Source organism: Narcine bancroftii, chromosome 9 (assembly GCF_036971445.1).
Source record: "Narcine bancroftii isolate sNarBan1 chromosome 9, sNarBan1.hap1, whole genome shotgun sequence".
NCBI classification, from domain to species: domain Eukaryota; kingdom Metazoa; phylum Chordata; class Chondrichthyes; order Torpediniformes; family Narcinidae; genus Narcine; species Narcine bancroftii.
Genome location: NC_091477.1, coordinates 123,336,382 through 123,351,126, shown reverse-complemented (window position 1 = coordinate 123,351,126; position 14,745 = coordinate 123,336,382). Strand labels below are relative to the sequence as shown.

General features: G+C 41.1%; 1 protein-coding gene across 14 annotated transcripts in view; it reads left to right on the top strand.

Moving 5' to 3' along the window:
- The window catches only part of tp63 (tumor protein p63), a 314,779-nt gene that overhangs the window by 53,435 nt on the left and 246,599 nt on the right, over positions 1 to 14,745 (top strand). For 7 of the 14 annotated variants that reach the window (XM_069897649.1, XM_069897650.1, XM_069897646.1 and 4 more), the window contains one exon: positions 3,059 to 3,138. The exons of the other annotated variants lie outside the window; for them this stretch is intronic. The gene's annotated coding sequence lies outside the window, so the exon portion shown is untranslated. The remainder of the gene's footprint in view (positions 1 to 3,058; positions 3,139 to 14,745) is intronic. 14 annotated transcript variants of the gene reach the window in all.

Here is a 14,745-nt window from a genome sequence, read left to right as displayed (position 1 = left end):
GGGGATAGAAACTCCTTACAGACAGCACGGGATTCGAACCCTGGTCCTGAATGCTGGTGCTGCAAAAGTGTCGTGTTAACTGTTGTACCAACCGTGCCACCCTTGTTTAATCCCATGTAAAAGAATAAAATCAACAAAGTGAATTAGGGAATTATTCATTAAATAGGTTCCAGTGAGAGATTTTTGCATTAAAGGAATTAAAAACTCTCCCCATCGTTGAGAACATCTACAGGTAACCCCGCTGTCGGAGAACAGCAGCAATCATCTACGATCCACACCACCCAGCACTTGCTCTGTTCTCGCTGCAACCTTCAGGAAAGAGGGATCAGTGCCACAAGGCTCGAACTACCAGGTTCAGGAACAGCTGCTCCCCATCCACCATCAGACTCCTCAACAATAAACTCAATTGGGGACTCGTTTAAGGACTCTCACTTTGCAATTTATTTATTCCTAAATATTTATTTGCTGTATTGCACAGTTTGTTTGTACTGCCTTTATTTACTTTTCTCTCTTTTGTATACGTATCTTTTCTCGAGTACAGACTTTTGTTGCAACTACCAATAAGTTGAAATTTTGCCTGACCCACAAGGAAAATAATCTTAGGATGGTTTGTTATGTCAAATATGAACTCTGACAATAAATCCGAACTTTGAAGGAGGTGTACATGGTTAAAGGCATGATTCTTAGCAGCGTGAAGGAAGAGAAGGATCTCGTGGTCCATGTAGATCTTTCAAGGTTGCCGTGCAATTTGATAGGGTGGTTTAGAAGACGTGGCATATTGACCTTCATTAGTCGGGGGATTGTGTTCAGGAGTGGGAGGGAATGTTGCATCTCTGTAAAACTCTTGGTTAGACACAACTTGGAGTATTGCATTCAATTCTGGTTGCCTCATTACAGGAGGGATGTGGAAGTTTTAGAGAGGGTACAGGGGAAATTTACCAGGATGTTGTTTGGATTGGAGAGCGTGCATAAAGCAAGATTGGCAGACCTGGGGCTTTTCTCTTTGGAGCGATGAAGTATGAAAGATGACTTAATAGAGGTCCTGTATATAAGATTCTGAGGGGCACAGATAGGGTGGCACAGCCAGCACCTTTTTCATGGGTGACAGTAGCAAATACCAGAGGACATCGATTTAAGATGAGTGGAGGAAAGTTTGGGGAAAATATCTTGGGTAAGTTTTTTTTATACAAAGAATGATAGGTGCCTGGGATGCATTGCCAAGGGTGATGATGGAGGCTGGTACAATAGGGACATTTAAAAGACACTGAATAGATAGGCATATGGATGCAAGAAAAATAGAGAGTTCTGGGTGTGAGGTCAGGAAGTATTAGATGGTTTACTCCAGGGCAGTCTAAGGCCAGTGAGATGGCATCTGCTGTGGACCTCCCATCCATGTACCTATCCAAATTGTTCTTCAATGTCAAAATTGGGCCTGCATTCCACAATTCAGCTGCCAAAAGAATTTAAAGTGAGAAAAATGCTTCAATAGGTTTTAAGACAGTAGCTTCCCCACAGTCAACAGTCTCGTGAATTAACCCCATATCAATGTTAACAATCTGACCTTGTTTTGTGTTAATTGATCTTTCTTTTCACTCTGCCATAATGGTGGCACAGTTAGTGTATCCAGTGCCCTGGGTTCAAATCGGGCACTGTCTGTAAGGGGTCTTTTTGTTCTCCCATGTCTACATGGGTTTCCATACACACACATGCGCGCGCGCACACACAATAATATTTACACATATATAAACACACATACAGATAGATACACACAGATATACAGTATATCACACACACTCACACACTCACACACTCACACACTCTCACACACACACATATATTTTCTTTATAAAGAGAGTATCTGGCTGCAGTAGATGCACTGAAGGATAAGGGACAAGCCATTTCAGACTAAGATAAGGAGAAAGTTTTTCCACTAGGAGTTTGAACTTGAAAGCATTCGATCAAGTAATAATCATACTGAATAATGAAAAAAGCTCAAAAGGTTTAATGGCCTTCTTCTTTTTGATGTTCCTTTGAAGTAAATGCCATGTTTATATATTGAATTAATCCAATGTACCCAAGGGTTCTGTTTATTTTTCCTTAAGCCAATTTTGAAAACTCCAAACCTGTTCCTAGTATTTCTGTATTAGTTGAGCTAGAGCCATTTCAGGCTTCCAGCACTTCCCTCCTTTCTCTCTGTGTTCAATTTGCTGATGTTGTATCAGCAGGGATGTTGATGGTGGTATCAGTTTTAAATAACTCAATTGATCCAGTATATAATTGGAGATTTTTCAAGATGACAGGACACACAAAGTTTGCTCTGAATTCTGCTAGTCTAGGCTTGGTCACAAGCATGCTATCCTCTTGGTAACATCAGCTGCCAGAATGCATGATGGCAGGACTTCCTCCTTCTGCCTTTTTGCCTGAATTACAGAGTGAGGCTTTGATTCTGTGTTTCTCCAGGAATTGCACTTAATTTAGTAACTGAATCACTATATATTCATTTAAAATGGTCCACTATTTGCTGAATAAGGCATACAAATGTGCAGTGCAAGTATTCTTTTAGCTGTGTTACACATTATTCTACCTAAGGCAATAGTTTAAACCACACTGGAGAAGGCTTAGTAATATCAGGGCTTTACAAAATTCCCCTAGGTTGACCTTGCACTACATCTTCAAAGTCTCATTGGGAGAGTACCCCAATCAGTGATTGTCAATGGACAGAACTTGCAGGAAGAACAGTAATCTCGAGCACAGTAATAACATGCAAAACATGGTGCAAGCCACAATTAAACCCTGATCATGAAAGACGTAGCTGAACACTAAACTGATGAACCAGCCAACGCTGAAGTTGCAGTCATGAACAAATGTCATCAGCATTAAACTTTGGAGGGGAACTGAAATGTCCAATGACCAGTGCCCATTGGATATATTGCCCAAATCAGAAGCTAAGCTTGATTGGACAGAGTGAGAAAGGGTGCAGCCCATAAACCGTTTAAAAAAAAAAAAAATCCAAGGGTCCATCTCGTGTTACATTTTAGTTTGCATCTAACTGTCACAGGAAAAAAGAATTGGCAAGATGAATATTGAGCTCCCTTCATTTTCACCTGCACAATACTTCCCAGAGGTCCCCTTCTCGTGGTGAGTTCATTTTAATTATATAATTTGTCAAAGGGATTATGACCCTACTTTAACAGAAATACCGAGTTTGCAGAGTGCAGAATATGTAAATGCTGCTTCAGTGTTGAATATATTAAGAGGTTTAGAAAGGCCAAAGGAGGTATTTCCATTTTTGTCATTGGCGAAGTATTCATCAGGCGTTTCAATGAAATATAATTGTAATCCGCAATCTTAGAGTAAATTTTCCAGGGAATTTACCTTTATTTAATATTTCAACAATGAATTTCTTGAAGTTTATTTTGTTTACAAAAACAAGATGTGAGTGCTCCAAGTCTGAGATAAAAACAAATCCTGAGTGAAATGAAAAGGAGCCTCTGTCAGGAGATGCCAGGCGTCAACCTACCTTTGGGATGTTGACTGATCACAGTGGAATTATGTTTGGTGTTTTCCTTCTTGTCAGTGTTTCCATTGGTAATGGTGAGACAGTACTGTCCGAGGGTGGGGTACGTGAACATATGACAAAGCTAGTCCTATTTTGGACACCTGACCTCAGCCTTGGTTTTTACTAGGCTCTCTTTGCTGAAATGTGTGCAGTGTTGACGCAGTGCTTCCCAATGCAGGAGATGTACCCAGGTCGACTCATTTATATTCCATCTCTTCAAAGTGAGCAAAATTAAATTGTTTATGTGAAATCAAGAATAGATGTTTTCCATGCCTGGACAATTCAAGTATTTGCCTCCACCACCTGCACTCCTAATCCTTAAGACCTGCAATCTTCAACTTCAGCCCACTTTTCTTAAGGCACCCCAAACAGGGGTAAAAAATGTTCTTATCTATTCCCCCCATAACTTTGTAAATCTTGGTGGAAACGATGTCAACAGCCTGCTTCTGAAACACAGCTTCAGTCGATTCATGTCCTTCCATTTCTAACATGCTCGTGTGCAGTGAGAGAAACAACAAGGCTGCAACAATGCACACAAGTGCTGCAGGAACTCAGCACATCACACAGCATCTATGCAAAGCAATAGGCCATCGACGATTTGGGATGGAGTTCTTCATCGGGGTGGCAAAGAGTTCACGGAGGTGGTGGAAAGGGAAAGGTGAGGAGCACAGACATGTAGGTGAGAGGTAAATGCCAGTGTGTATGTGGGGGGGGGGGGTGGGGGGCAGAGAAAAAAGAAAGGAGCTAAGAGGCAATTGAGGGAAGGGGCAGAGGATCCCAACCTTGGAATCAGCCAGACTCTCTTCCCTCAGCACTCTCCTCCTCTCACCTCTTAACTTTCTTTTCTTCCCTTTTCCACCAGCATTCACACATCACCTGTAACCCTGTGCTGCTCCCCATTTCCCCTTTTCCTCCCAACCTTCCCATTTGGGCATTTTCTCAATCTTTGGTATGGCTGATGAAGGGCCCAGACCTGAAATGTCCCCTGCAAATTGCTTTCCATGACCTGGTGAGTTGCTCCTGTACTTCTATGGATTGTTTCAGTGCAGAGACATGTTTGGAAACTCGATTTCAGTTTTTTGAAAAGCATCAAATTTTTACCAAAGAAAACCTAGCCAATATCTGGCAAGAGAAGACCAAAGAAGGGAGACTGGCTTGCAGAGAAAGATGAATCAATAGCATAAATTATGACAACTGAAGTTAATAACTAAAATAACTGAAATTTCAAAGATATTTTTCTTAACAATTTCAATTAATTTTAAACAATCTTCTTCAACAAAAATGTCCATGGACATGAATGACCTCCATGAACTTGGATGGAGTCAGTAAAATGGGAACATCTGAAGGGTTTCTGAATGTTTTGCGACTTTGGAGAGCTGCAGTGATCATCAAGGATCCACACACCCCCTCCCCCCCAGCACACGCTCTGTTCTTGCTGCTGCCATCAGGTCCCCCAGAACTCACATCCCCAGGTTCAGGAACAGCTGCTCCCCATCCACCATCAGACTCCTCAACAACAAACTCAATCAGGGCCTCGTTTAAGGACTCTCACTTGTGCACTTTATTGATTTTGTTTCTCTCTCTCTCTCTCTGGATTGCAGTCAGTTTGTTTACATTTATTATCTGTTTACAGTTCTTTATTTTTTTTAGATGTATAAACTGTTTACAGTTTTTTTTGTACTACCAATTAGTGGTAATTCTGCCTCACACACAGGAAAAGAATCTCAGGGATGTATGTGATGTCATGTATGTTTCTGAGAATAAATCTGAAATCTGAATCTGATAACTCTAAATGTGGCTGAAGATTTATTGGAAGTACTGTATAAGACTGAGCGAGGAGGCTGCCACTCAGCTCATCGTGCCAATTCTAGTTCAGAAAAAATGTTCCAATTAGATAATGGAGCCTTGCCACGGTTTTCCTTTTCACATATTTATCCATTCCTTCTTGAACTTGACTTACATCTTGATTTCTACTCACATTTCACTTGCTGTACAAACCAATCCTCATAATTTCCTCTCAATTTTGCCAACAAACACCAATCAGTTTCCTCTGGTTACTGAACCTTCTGCATTTTCCATATGAACTATAAAATCTTCCGTGATTTCTAAACCCCTGCAGTTGACAATTCAACTCTCTTGTCATTAGCTTTGAGTTGTCTCCCTGGTAACAGAAAATGGTGATTGCAATTAAAAAAAAACCCACTAAAATCATTGGAATTAAATAAAACAAATGAAAGAAATAATTTTTCACCCAACAATCCTTGAAACAATTTAAAAAAAGAAACATGATTTAATCCAACATTGACTTACAAGATTTATTAAATGGATATTAATTGTGAATTAACTAAGATTATTAAATTATTTCTAAAAGAAATAAGGTTGAACTAAATCTGTAACTGAATACACTGTAAATATAAGGTTACTGGAAATCACCTAGCTATGAGTAATGAGTAGGGAATACAGTGCAGCAGCTATGAGAGTACATGGTTCAGATCAGTTTCTTCTACAAGTATCAAGTGGATATTCTTATATAAAATGCACACTTTCTTTATCGATAAGATGGGGTGAACATTTTTTAAAATGCTCAACACCATCTGGAGCATAGCAGCCCACTTGTTAGGCACCCGTTCACACACTGTATATCCAAAACACAGAAACAGGAGTTTGTACCAGCTACAGAATATGTTGCAGCAACTCATCAACATTCCTTAAACAGCACCTTCCAAATCCAGCACCACTACCAGCTGGAAGCACAAGGGCTGCAGCTCCAACGGAAAGTTACCCTCCAAGCCCTACACCATCCTGACTTGAAAATGCATCTCCATTCCTTCACCAGGTCAAAATCCTGCAAATCCCTCCCTCACCACATTGTGGATATATCCACATGTCAAACAATGCAGAGGTTCAAGACCACAGCCACCACCACCTTGTCAAAGCAGTCGGGGATGGAAAATTAAATGCTGGCTCAGCTTGAATTAAAAGGAAAATTATGTCAGTTAAAAGAGGAATAATTTACTTGGAAATAGGGTGGGAACCCAAGACCTGCCTGAAGGTAGAAGGACAAATACCTATTCAAGAAATGTTGTTGATATTTCTGAAAACTAAAAATGCAAAAAAAAGATCAGCGCTTCATTCAAAACCTCGTTGTGGTTGCCCATTGTTTAGAGTAAGGCCATGAAGTCAACCAGAATGCAGAAAAACATAATGTTTTAATACATTCAGTCTGTCTTGGCATTTCATCAGTATTATGGGACTCAGTATGAAAGAAGCCTTTTTCTATGTTCCATCCTCTGTTGATGTTGTTGTTGTCATAGTCTTTGTCTGTGGTGAGGCTCTAAAGATAATATCAGCAGTGTGCACAATTCTGGTCACCACTCTAGAAAAGGTGTGGTCTTGCGAGTGAGCACAGAGGAGATTTACCAGGATGTTGCTGGGATTGGAGGACTTAAGGGATGGGCCGAGTCTGGATTAGGTTGGGTTTGTTTTCGTAGAGAGTAGGAACCTTTTTCCCCATGATAGAGACATGGAAAACAAAAGGGCACTGGATTAAGGGGATTTGAGGGGAATGTTTTATTTAATACACACAGTGTGGTTGATATCAAGAGGAGGTGATGGAGTCCAATCCAATCTTTACATCTAAGAAGATAGAGGGGCAGATGGTTAGCGTGCGATACTTACATCGCAGTATGTGGTGGCGAAGTACCAAGGTTGTGAATCTGAACCTCAGCAAGAGCATCCAACTAACTTTTACAAGAGTGAGAGTGACCACAAGATCCTGAGGGTCAGCCATAAAGTGATTGCTCCCAGTCTCTATCCCAGGCTAGGCAATTCTAAAACTAATTAGCAGAGGTGGAAGGTGAGAGGGTTTTAGGCTCAGGGACAACTTTCTCACTCATGAGGTCATCCTTATCTGGATCAAGCTGCCAGAGGAAGTAGGTAAAGTGATGACTTTCCAAAGGCATTTGGACAGATATGGATGGGAAGGTCTGAGAGACAAATCCAGGCAAATGGGACTAGACCCAGATTGCAAACCTCGACCACATGGACAAATGGACTTATGATTCTACAACGTTTGGACAGGCACTGACATAGGTTCAGACATACTGGATGCACAAAGTTTGGACAGGCACTGACATAGGTCCAGACATACTGGATGCACAGGAACATGGGATTATTTAGATGGATAAAAAGGAGTAAATGGTTGTGATTGACAAAGGACCCATTTAATCAAGATAATTCTATTAATTTTATCTGGAGTTGCTGGGACCTGAGGATCACTGGCTTTACACAAAGCCCTGGAACATTTGGACAGCAAAGACACATGTTCACGATGCTCTTTGTCAACTGCAGTTTGGCATCTCCTCAAAACTGATCAGCAAACCCCAAGACCTGGGCCTCAATACCCCACTGTGTAATTGAATCCTGATTTTCCTCACCCCCAAACCCCAATCAACAATTTCCATCAGTGCCTCAAGTTGCATACAACATCCTGCTCTATTCATATTCCACCTACAGTACGAATATGTGGCTTGAGATGACAACCACACCGCATAAAAATTCACTGACAATGCCACCAGAGTAGGTTAATATAAATGGGTGATGAGTCAGCATCCAGGAGGGATGTCAAAAACTGGGCTGAATGGTGCACCCACCACAACCTTGCACTCAATGTCACCCAAACCAAGAAGCTGAATGGAGACTTTAATGAAAACCAGAAGTCCAATGACCATTGGGGATCAGAGGTGACAGGGTGAGCAAATTAAAATTCCTGGGAGTCACTCTCACGGAGAACCTATCCTGGACCCAACACATGAATGTCATCTTAAAGAAAGTACATCAGTGCCTCTATTTCATCGGGAGTTTTGCAGAGGTTGGCATGTCATAGGCAAACTTCTACAGTTGTGCGGTATAAATAGTGTTGACCGGTTGCATGATGGCCTGATATGGAGGTGCCAAGATCTCTGAGCACAAAGCCAGGCAAAAGGTAGTGGACACAGTCCAGGGCATCACAGGCAAAACTCTCCCAACCATCAAGAACATCTCCATGGAATACTGCTGTCAGATCATGAAGAAACCACATCACCCAGGACATGCCCTGTTCCCACTGCTTCCATCAGGAAAGAGGTAGAGGTGTCATAAGACTCATACCCTCAGGTTCAGGAATGGTTCCTACCCCTCACCCATCAGACTCCTGAACAGCAGACTCACTCAGACTCATTTCAGGACTCTTAATTTGCTCATTATTTATTATTAAATATTTACGTTATGTATTTGCATAGTTAGTTTGTTTACATTTCTTTCTTAAGTACAGTTTACAATTACAGTAATTAGAAATTCTTCTGCGCCTGCAGGAAAAAGAATCTCAGGGTTGTATGTGATGTCATGAATGTACTCTGACAATAAATCTGAACTTTGAGCTGAATTACAGGCAGAGGTTAAACCTTTATTCCCAGAGTATTGAATTATTGATAGAGATATACAGAACTATGAGGAGTTTAGACAGAGTAAAAGCAAGGTGGATTTTCCCACTGAGTTCACATGTGACAAGAACTAGAGGACATGGGTTAAGGGCAAATGGTGAAATGTTGGAAGGACAAACCTAGGTAGAATATACACAGTAAATGGTCGGGCACTGAGGAGTGCGGTAGAACAGAAGGACCTGGGAATACAGATACATCATTCCCTGAAGGTGGCGTCGCAGGTGGACAGGGTTGTAAAGAGAGCTTTTGGCATCTTGGCCCTCATAAATCAAATTACTGAGTACAGGAGTTGAGATGTTATGTTAAAGTTGTATAAGACATTGGTGAGGCCAAACTTGGATTACTGTGTGCAGTTCTGATTGCCAAACTAGAGGAAGGATATCAGTCAGATAGAAAGAGTGCAGAAAAAATTCACTAGGATGTTGCTGGGACTATTTTCTGTGTTGTAGTGTCTGAGGTTTAAAGGGAATATTGGGAAATTTAATAGGTGGTGAGAGGGTGGAACGAGCTGCCAGCTGAATTGGTGAAATGGGAGATGGAGTGAAACTGTGACAAATAGGACCTTAGGATTTTAGGACTTTATTCCCTGGGGAATAGAAGAATGAAGGGAGATTTGATAGAGGTATTTAAAATTATGAGGGGGACAGACAGAGTAAATGTGGACAGGCTTTTTTCACTGAGGGAAGGTGAAATACAAACCAGAGGATTTATTTTAAGAGTGAAAGGGGAAAGGTTTAGGGGAACTTCTTCACACAGAGAGCAGTGGAGGTGTGGAACTAGCTGCCAGCTGAAGAGGTGAATGCGGGATCAATTTTAACATTTAAGAGGAATTTGGACAGGTACGTGGATGGGAGAGATATGGAGGGGAATGGACTAGGTGCAGGTCAGTGGGACTAAAAAAAGGTTCAGCGCAGACGAGAAGGGCTGTTTCTGTGCTGTAATGTTCTATGGCTCTATGGTTCTAAGAATAAATGTTGCACTTTGGTTGTTTAAACCAGGGCAGGGCTTACTCAGTGAATGCTAATGCTGGACCACAGAGAGAGTTGGTGGTACGGGAACATAGTTCTATGAAAATGGCAACGCAGGTAAACAGAGTGGTGATGAGGGCATTTGGTCTGCTTTCTTCATTAGTCAAGACTTTTAGTACAGTCACAGCAATGCCATGTTACAATTGTACAAGATGGTAGTGAAACTACACAGAATTTTGTGGACGGTTCTGGTCACATAGTGATGAGAAGTTTCATTAAGCTACAATGGGTGTAGAAAAGATTCATGAGAATGTCACTAGGCTTCAATAATAAGAGGTTGAAGCTTTCTCCCTGGAGTGAGAAAGCTGAACGAGGACCATCTAAAGCATTGGTTTTCAAGCTGCCCCCCCCTAAACTCACATTCCACAAGCAATCCCTATGCCATAATTGCCCTGTGATTGGTAAGGGATTCAGGGGGTAGATTGAAAACCACTGATCTAAAGTTTTATAAAATTATGAGGGGTAGAGACAAGGTAAATAATCATAGTCTTTTTCTGGGGAGTAGGGAAATCTAAAACTAAAGGACATTGATTTAGGGGGGGAAATGTGTTTCACAAAAGATTTAAAAAGGGAACCAACAAGCACCTTCTTCACACAAAAGATATGGGTTTATATGCAAGAAACTGCCTGAGGAAATGATAATTATAATGTATAAAAGCCACATGCAACTGGCCAGAGAGTTGATAAGATTAGGGAGTTAAATGTGTGGCTCAAAGACTGGTGTGGGAGAAGAGGATTTCAGCTCAAGGAACATTGGCAATTTTGACATTGAAGAAAAATTTGGACAGGTAAATGGATGGGCTGAGAGCTGTTCCGATGAGACAGGCTTTGCCTGGACTGGACTGCAACCAGGGTCCTGGCAAATAGCATAACTAGGGCTGTGCAGTATGGCCTGAAGGTAAACTTGCAGGTTGAGTCAGTGGTGTTTATTTCAAAGGGAATAGAATATAAGAGCAGGGATTTATCAGGCCCTGGTGAGACCTCACGTGGAGGATTGTGAGCAGTTTGTGTTCCTCATTTAAGAAAGGACATGCTGACGTTGGAGAGAGTTCAGAGGAGGTTCACAAGTACGATTCTAGGAACGAAAGGGTTATCATACAAGGAGCATTTGACAGCTTTTGGCCTGTACTCATTGGAATTTAGGAGAAGGAGGGGGATCTCATTGAAACATTTCAAATATTAAAGATGTGGACAGAATAGACGTAGAAAGTTGTTTCTCATGGGGTTCTCATGAGTTTAAGACAAAAGGGCACAACTTCAGGATTGAAGGCCGTCCACTAAGAAAGGAGATATGTAGGAATTTCTTTAGCCAGAGGATGGTGAATCTGTGGAATTTGTTGCCACAGGCTGTTGTGGAGGCCAGGTCATTGGGTGTATTTAAAGTAGAGATTGACGGGTCCTTGATTAGCCAGGGCATCAAAGGTTGTGGGGAGTGGAGTTGTGTGGGAAAATGGATCAGATCATTATTAAATGGTGGAGCAGACGTGATGGGCTGAATGGCCTATTTCTGCTCCAATGTCATATGGATAGGGCTTCAAATTAAATAGCAAAGGGGTAGGTTCAACAGATTGGAAAAGTATGGGTGAAGTTAAAGAGAAGGAGAGTGCAGGACAGTGTATTAAAGTCGCCAGCATTTTAAAAAAAGAATGTTTAAAAAAAGAATAAGAATTTAATCCCTGGCAACAGGGAGACAAGTATGGGAAGAGTGGTGAATGCAGGCTTGAAGGTAATTGAATGCATGCAGTCAACAAAGCGAGGTAGATGAGTTTAACACAGAGTTAGAAATTGGCAGGTACAATTTTATGGGGATAATAGATACGTGGCTGAAGAAGGAATGCAGATGGGAGCTGAACATTCAAGTATACACTTCCTATCGAACAGAAAGGCAGGTGGGCAGAGGAGTTGGGCCAGCTCCATTGAAAAGAAAAGCAGAGATTCCAAAGAAAGTGCTGGCAAGTTCAAAGATAATATCAAGATCTAGCATGAAGATGAAGTGAGGACATAAGAATTAGAGGCAGGAGAAGGTTGTTTTGTCCCTGTACTTGAACTGTCAAAGGAAAGAGTAGGAACTATTTATGGTCAAAAGGATAGTCAGTGCATGTAAGAAGATGGTGTGGACAAGGTATGCCGTGAATACTGCTGCTGTCTCAATGTCAGTTTGGTAGATACAAAAGATAAATGTGAACTACTAAAATTAAATAAACGTTGCACAATGGAAAATATTAAATAGTCCAGCATCTTTGAAAATGGGAAAATTGGTAGATTTGGATAAAATATACTGTATGACACTCTGGGGAAAACAAGAAATTTCAAATGGTCGGATGGTCTGATTACAGAGCTTCAGCTCTCCTCAACAACAACAACATCAGTACAGAATAGGTTTAATGGTGATCAAATTCTTGGAATCTAAGAGATGTTGTAAGAAGTGATTAAAAGAGCACAGATTAATTAGAGACCATCAGAGAGTATTTATTAAGGAAAGCTGGTGCCTGAATAACAACTGAATATTTTGTGGAGATAATCAAGAGGCCAATTAGGGTTAGCGAGGTTCATTGTAATTCCTCTGGGCTTGAGAAAGTTTGTTAATATCATGACACATGAGAGGCTGATCAAAAAAGTTAACCTCATGGCATTCAAGAAAGGGACAAATTAGACTGAAAAGTGACTTGGTGACAAAAGGCAAAGAAAAGTTGTCAACGTGCTTCTGTAATTGAGAGGTTATGGCTGGTGGGCTTCCACAAGGATTTGCTTCAGTCCTGTTTTTGTTTTAAATGTGCAGTAATAATTTAGAAGAAATGTTGGAGGTATTATAAGGATCTGCAAATGATCTAAAGATTGACCACGTGGTTGACAGTGAAGAGGAAAGCTTAATTTTACCTATAAATAGCCTCGTCACTGGGGCAGAAATTGGCAAATTGAGTTTAATTTAGGATGATTGGATAGGCCACGAGATACAAAAGACTCCAGATACTGGAATCTAGAACAATGAAAATAAACTCATGGAAGAACTCAGTGGGTCCAAGTAAGTTAAGACTACCCTCTACATCGTCAAAAACTCCCCCAATCTTATTGATCATCTCTGCTGCATCCAGGCCCAAATTATTTACATAGAACACTGTGCTGAACTGTATATTCCTTTTTTAAAAAACATAATAAACCCTCCCTATGTCAAAAGCCTCTATTTTTCTTCCATTCATGTGCCCTCTTAAATCCCCCTAAAGTTTCAGCCTCCCCCATGACCCCTGGCAATACATTCCAGCAACCCACACTCTCTGTGTAAGAAATTTACCCCTGACGTGGTCCCTACACTTCCGTCCCTTCACTTTGTACAGATGGTGTTTTTCCATTTTGCCCTAAGAAACAGGCACTGGCTGAACACCCTGTCTATGCCTCTCATCATCTTGTAAAACCTCTTGTTAACCTGGTGAATTTACTGCAATTCACAGGGTTTTTCCTAATAGTTTATAACTTCCCAATAATTAGTTGCATAAAATGCTAAGTACATATCTTTTGTTCATGACCCTCCATCTGTTTGTTTGGTAGATGAAAAGAAAATGAAGTGTAATTATTTAAAGAAGGTTTGAGAGTTAGCCTCTTGTTCCTGCATTTCCTGTTCAACCAAATGATGATTCTTTCATCGGTTGTTTATCTTTGCCGCAGTTTTGCTTTTTGCTGCTCTTGAAAGAAAATCCATTGCTTGTGAATAATTTCACCTCACACCAAGAAATTGTAAAAAAAGATCATGATCATGCTCTTTTTATCTAGATTATGAGGAGTTGCATCTCAAATACGTTCCTTCCTAAGCAGTGATACAAATTTGACATGACTATGAATGTTGAGCATAAATATTTGAAGCAAGGAAAGAATGGGGGGATGGCAGGACGCTGTACTAATTTTGGATGGTTAAAGTTGAAAGCCTCAGATAGAACAGATCATCTGGCTGCAGTTCAGTAACATGCTGGAGAAGGTCAGCAGATCACATAGCATCCATTGGGAGTGAAGGACGCTGCGTGACCTGCTGAGTTTCTCCAGTACCTCTGGTGTGTTGCACTGAATTCCCAGCATCTACAGGTCGTATGGACCAATGTCTTCTCCATAAATATCCTTGTACAGAATCCGAATCCGGATTTATTGTCATGAACAAGTCATGAAATTCAGTGTTTGCAGCAGTATCTTAGTGTAAACATTCATATTGTAACCGTTTTACAACATTAATATAAAAAATAAAATAATAATAACAATAATTGTTCGTGAAAAGTCAGGTCGCGTTTTTGGTTCACGGATAATTCAGGAATCTGATGGCAGCGGGGAAGAAGCTGTCCTTGTGCCACTGAGTGCTCGTCTTTAAGCTCCTGTACCTTTTCCCCAATGGTAACAGAGCGAAGAGGGCACGGCCTGGGTGGTGGGGTGCTTGATGATAGAGGCTGCTTTTTTAAGACACCACCTCATGTGGATGCCCTCGATGGAGTGAAGTCTGGTCCCTGTGATGTGGCAGGCTGAGTTAACAACCCTCTGGAGTTTATTCTTGTCCTAAGAGTTGGTGCCTCCATATCAGGCAGTGAAGCAACCAGCCAGAATGTGCTCCACGGTCCACCTGTAGAAGTCTATTAGAGTTTTCAGTAATGTACCAAATCTCCTCAGACACCTCACAAAGTATAGCTACTGGTGAGCCTTCTTT